The sequence below is a fragment of the Phascolarctos cinereus genome, unplaced genomic scaffold, assembly GCF_003287225.1.
Source record: "Phascolarctos cinereus isolate Bilbo 61053 unplaced genomic scaffold, phaCin_HiC Scaffold_8;HRSCAF=390, whole genome shotgun sequence".
Lineage (NCBI taxonomy): Eukaryota > Metazoa > Chordata > Mammalia > Diprotodontia > Phascolarctidae > Phascolarctos > Phascolarctos cinereus.
In genome coordinates this window covers 46,741,142-46,747,141 of record NW_027556291.1, presented here as the reverse complement: position 1 = coordinate 46,747,141, position 6,000 = coordinate 46,741,142, and the positions used below count along the sequence as shown (strand labels likewise).

General features: G+C 50.2%; 1 protein-coding gene across 3 annotated transcripts in view; it reads left to right on the top strand.

The window, feature by feature from the left end:
• Window positions 1–413: 413 nt before the first annotated feature.
• Window positions 414–6,000, top strand: part of XPNPEP2 (X-prolyl aminopeptidase 2) — a 67,316-nt gene continuing 61,729 nt past the window's right edge. Inside the window, exons 1-3 of one of the 3 annotated variants that reach the window (XM_078147876.1) lie at window positions 414–718; window positions 1,901–1,983; window positions 3,679–3,728. The gene's annotated coding sequence lies outside the window, so the exon portion shown is untranslated. The remainder of the gene's footprint in view (window positions 719–1,900; window positions 1,984–3,678; window positions 3,729–6,000) is intronic. The other 2 variants (XM_078147873.1, XM_078147874.1) reach the window with 2 other exon arrangements.

Below are 6,000 nucleotides of genomic sequence, written 5' to 3'. Positions count from 1 at the left end.
CAGAATCATCATTCCCTTCCCCTGCAAAACACAGCCTCCTTCTCTGTACCTCAGTTTCCTTATCCCTAAACCAAGGGGGTTGGGCTAGATAAACTTCAAGGTTTCTTCTACCACAGATATCCCATGATCCTCTAACCTGTGTCTGCATTGGGAGGAGGAGGGGGCCCACAAAGGGAGGATTGAGGGAAGAGGGGGGAGAGGTATTTTTGCTGGGGTGAGGCTCTGGGGAGCATTATGAGTTTTGCCTGAGCTGAGCTCCAAAAATCTCTTCCCATCCATTGCTCCTCCTTCTCCTCCTCCTCCTTCTCCTCCTTCTCCTCCTTCTCCCCCTGGCCAACTTTTGCAATTGGAAATAGCTGGAAGCCCCTGCCAGACACAGGGAAGAAAAGACACAGTCAGTCTGCCTGAGGTCTGTGCAGACACACCCTTGCCTGCAATTTGGCTATTGGGGGAGGCCTCAGCCACAGGCTGCTGGAGGAGAGAAAAGCAGATTCCAGCGGCTAGCTGAACTTGTCTAGCCTGGAGTCCTCTAGGAATGGGAAGAAACAGCCAACGGAGACTGTCCCAGAAAGCTCGGGAGTTCTGTTGCTATCCAAACGACTCCTTCATTCTTTGAAGGTGAAGCTTCCACATCAAGCAGACTGGTATCCTCGGGAAGACTGGAATTCCAAGCCATCGGCAAGTGTCCGATCAGTTGCCAGCTTTGGTTGGACCTTGGGTAAGTCTCTTCTCCCCAGCCCTCAGTTTCCTCTTCTGTAAAATGAGGAGGTTGCATGAGATGACTTTGCTGAATTTGGAGTCCCAGGACGTCAGCTGGAACCCTGACAGGGTCACTGACTACATGAGTGACTGTGGGAAAGTCTCTTCCCCTCCCCAAGCCTCAGTTTCTTCATCTGTAAAATGAGAGGGTTGAGCTAGATAGTTTCTGAGGTCCCTTTCGGCTTTCGTTGTGTGATCCTACAATCTCTGGGGTCTATCTTGGGCATTCTACATCCCCTGTTCTAAGATCCCTTTCGGCTCTGACATTCTACACTCTAATGCAGAAATTCTTAAACTTGGGTGTCCTGGACTTTTGAGTAATCAGTCTGGTGATGCCTATGGCCATCTTCTCCGAATCAGGTTTGTAAATGGCTAAAGGGTTGTACATAGGATTACAAAGAAAACCAATTTTATTGAGACACAGTTATCAAGATATTTTTATTTACAAAGTTCACAGACCCCAGGTTAAGAACCCTGGCTTAAGGTCCCTCCAACCCTGACATCTTCTGTTCTACATCCTAAGGTGTCTCCCAGGACTGGTGTGCTATATTAATAATAGTAGCTATAATCTATCTAGTATTTTCTGGTTATAAAGTGTTTTACATGCATGATCTCATGTGTTCTTGTGAGGTGGGTACTATTATTATCTGCATTTGAAATTGCAGAAAACTGAGATAAAGATTAGTACCAAAGCCAGAGCTGAACTCAGGTCTCTCCTGACGCCAAGTCCACCTTGGCTGCCTTAATTTACTAGGCCCCTGGGGCCTTCCTAGCTCTGTGGAACTCATGTGTATTCCTGTGCAGTGAGCTACTGCACGCCTAGAATTTTCCACAGTGAAGATTCTAGAACAGAACCTGGGATCACATGACATGGATGAACCAATGAGGGGCTGGCTCTGAACAGCTTTCCCAAGGGTTTGTTGCTTAGTTGGACACCTTGGTTCTGATATTTTGGAACGCAGAGCTAGACGGGGCTAAGCTAGGCTGTGGTGGTCGGGGCAGAGCTGGGTTGGGCCCTAATGGGTTCATTTGGGCTGGGCCACTCTGGGTAGTGGTAGGCTGAGTTGAGCTGAGCTGATCAGGATGGTGATGGACCGAATTGAGCCAGGCTGACTCTTTTCTCCTTGTGTTTCCTTTGAAGGTCTCCCATCAGCTCACTTTCTGGCTTGCCAAACAGATGTAAAGATCCTCCAAGGCTCCATCTTCAATCTGACCCTGTTCTCTGTGGGTATTCAGTTAATCATACCTGACTGAAGATCTTCAATGGCTCCCCATTTCTTTAGCTCATAGGACTTTGAGCCCCTGCCCTGCCTTTCCACCCCTAATTGCCATCTCCCTAATTGGCAACAGTTTCCCAGTGTGCCCCGGGTTCTCTGCATCCCTGCTTCTTCCAGCCTGCTCCACCCCTAACCTCTCCCAAGCCCTTGTATCCCAGGGTCTTCTCCTTCCTGCTCGTATCCACTGTCTTGTGGCTGTTTTCTGTGCTTTGTCCCTCACCACCAGAACTGCTAGCTATAGCTCTTATGAGGATCCTGCCTGGGGTCCTCACTCTGACGAGGAACACATGAGCTGCCTTCCCTGCTTCTGAGATAAGATACAAAGAATGCCATCCCAAGGCAAGGACTGAAACCATCTCTTCTCTCAAAACCTCCCCCCCCACCCCTGCTCCAGCCCCCCAGGAAGCCCTTAGTAACTGGGAGATCTCTGGGCTGGAACAGGATGGAGCATGTGGAATCATTCAGACATCAAGGAGCTGGTAACACCCAGTGATACAGGGCTGGGCCCCCACCATCAGCCTTGGCTATTGCTACCACCCAGATCTCTTCCTTAGTCATGCTCCTGGGTTGCACACAGCCCAGAACGCCCCTGGAGTGGGATTTTGTCCTTTTTTGGCCCAGACACTGTCTATTGTGTGAGAGTGGCATGCATCCTTTGTGGGGCTGGGACCTATTAAGTAATGGGGGGGGTACCATCCAAACAATAAGCAGCTTGCACAGAATGAATTACAGTGTGAGAGCTGGATGGCACCTCAAATCAGCCTGTCTGTCCCCATCATGTGACTGCATAAGGGGCTCCCCAACAGCTTCTCTCTTGGCCATCAAATGCTCTCTCACTGGGACCCTCAAAAAACATACGCAGGGTCATTTTATTCCTCTACTCATGGTGGCAGGGTAGACGGGGACTCTCGTAGCATGCCCAAGACCAATTTCAACCCCTAGAACGTTCTGAGGTATTCCAGGGTGCTCCCTCACTGACTACTATGACGACACGTCACAGCAGTGAGTCAGGAAGATTTGGGTTTCAAATCCTGCTTCAGATACTAGCTGTGACCCAAGGCAAGTCACTTCATTTCCCTGGTAAAAGGAGGGGGTTGGATTCAATGATCCCCAAAGTTCTTCCCAACTCTAACCCTATGATCGTGGGACTATGACACCCAATTGCCTTGAGGCTAGCCCCTAATCTCCCACCTTCTATCCAAGGCACACAGGTGGAGAATAGCAAAATGGCCTCTTTGTGATCAACCCTATTCTTCTTCTCTGATGGGAAGATTTTAGAGCTGTAAGGATTCTTAGCGGCCAAGTCCAACCCCCTTCTTTCACAGAGGAGGAAACGAAGCCTCAGTGGAGTTGAATGACTTGACCAGATAGCAAGTAGCAGAGCCAGAATTTAGACCCAGGTGATTTCAAATCCCATTAGGTTTTGCCACTTCTTACCCGTGTGACCTGGGTCTGGTTACTTCCCTTCTCTTGGCCTCAGTTTCCATCCCTGTCAAATTAGGAAGTGGATCTAAATGACTTCTGAGGTCCTGGAAATTTGACAAGCCAGAGCCTGGGCCCAAAGAGAAATGGACCCCTAAGCCTGAAAGAAATCAGGCTTTGGACAGAGCAGAGATTTGAATGAGCTTTCTTTGTGTTTCAGGTTACCACCCCATGGGAGAGAATAGAAAGGATGGTCAAAGGGAAGCTGAGGTAAGCTATCTATCCCTAGGCTGGCTGGCTAGTTGGAGCCCCTCTGGTAGGGCCTCCTACCTAGGCATTGTAGGGAGAGGAACTGCCCAGAAGACTGTGGAAGAGTAAGGAAGAGGCACCCCTCTGAGGCCAAGCCTGTGATGATTATCTCTGATTGACAGATTCTGAATCAATCAGGGAACATCTGAGGCAACCCCAGAGGGGTTGCACCTATGGGAGACTGTGGGGCCTGGGTGGTGGTGGATAGTCTCAGACGGTGGCCTGAGCAGATAACATGCCATTCTTTGCAAATAAGAATGCCCCAAAGGGTCCCCAGTGTGGAGCTGGCTCTTTGGGAGCCAGGATGGGGTTCACAGGGTTCATAGACATAGAGCTGGTGGGTGGGCTAGCAGGGTAAAAGGCTCAGCTATCCCAGGGCTTCTGGACTGGAGAAGGACTAAGGCCCAATGTTTTCATATCAAACTTCTTATTGTGAAGAAGAAGAAGAAGAAATATATGACCATAGGTTTAGAGCTGGAAGCATCACCTAGCCTAGCCCTCTCACTTTCCAGGCCCAGGAAAGGAGAGGGTCTTGTCCAGGGTTACACACATAATGACAAAGTGACAAAGTCAGGATTTGAACACAAGACATTTGGCACCAAATCTTTCTGCTGAACTACTTTGCCCCCTTAGGTACAATATTCGATTGGGTTCACATTTCATCTGCTAGTTCTCATTTGGGCCCTCCAACCACCAGTTCAGGGAGGGAGCACAGGTATTATCTCCATTTTATAGAGGAAGCTCCTGGGACCCAGAAAATAGAAGTGACTTGCCTAAGGTCACACTGATAATAAATGGCAGAGCTGGGATGTGAATCCAATTGCCAGGCTGCCTTCCCTATTCACAACTTCTCAGAGGAGGGAGCTCCCTGGGCCCCGGGTTGGATCAGAAACCCCTGTCTGTTGGCAGGCCTCTAGAACACATTCAGAACATGGCTGCCTGGGTCCTCCATCTTGTGGCTGCCCTTGTGTGCCCCTGTAGCTCAGGGTTACCCAACCAGCTGAGGCAGGTCCCCTTTTGTTTGTTCCACACACTGAAGAGCTCCGTGTCCCTCTTGTAAATGAGCATGTGATCTTTGAGGGGAAAACCAGCACTGACTTAGTTACAGGAGCTTGCTAGCTCCCCTCCCCCCCCCACCCTGCTGCTAGCACACCTAACTTCTGGCTGGCCCTGAGCCCAGGTAGAGCTGGCCACTGAGGCCCTGGACAGGACGTGAGCTGGGAGCTTTCCTTTCAGGGGAGAGGAGAAAGTTGGAGCAGGGGAATGAGAGCCAAGACAGATGGCAGGCCTGGGCAGGTTGACCCAGGAGGGAGGAAAGCAGGGAAGCCACTAAAGAAGAAAACTGGCCCAGCCAAAACTTTTCTATCCGTGTGGTCAGTAGGTTGCCAGTCCTGCCCTAACCGAGCCCAAATCGGTATCACCCCTCTGGAGGCTCGGAAGGTTGGCTCTGTGTGAAGCTGGCTGTTATCAGATCACAGGACTCAGGGTTTAGAAGGGGTCTGGGCACATCATGCATTCCATCTCTCTCATTGGGTTTTTGGTTTGTTTGGTTGGTTTTTTTTAAGGTTTTTTCTGCTAAAATTTTGTTTGAACAGCTATAAATGTTGAGGCCTAGGAACAAAAGCCAGAGTCCAAGCAAATGAAGCAGGAGCCCCAAACAAAAGAGCGAAACCACAGAGAACTCCATGCAATTAAACAAAACACCACCAAGAAAGTGATTGTCAAGGCTTTGTGCACACGGCTGGACCAGAGGTCTCAGGCAAATGCAGACCACATGCGTAAGCAGAGAGGGAGCTCCAAGGCCCAGAGATGGGCCCAAGGCCATTGCACAGCTTGGAAGTGACAGAGCCAGGATTCAAACCCAGGACCTCTGGTCCTCTGTACCCTGTTCCTGGTGCTGCTTAGCTGATCGTGTTTCCCTCAGGGAGGGAGGGCAGAGTCGCAGCACACAGGGCCCCTCTCCCCTGGCTGGCATCGCCAGCCCCCAAGTGGTTTCCTTCAAACCCCTGCCACATCCCCGCTAATTAGCTGCCCACTCACGTCCTTCTGTGTCTCTGGGCTCTCCTCCTTTCCACAGGCCCCCTGCTTCCTGACTATCTGGGCCACGCACATATGAGGTTAGCTGGCCTTGGTCCAGGCTAGACCATTTCTTCAAATCATCCCAAGCCCCTACAAGATTCTAGCTTCAGTCTTACCTGATTTGTAAAGCTATTCGTTGGTATCCTGTTTATTG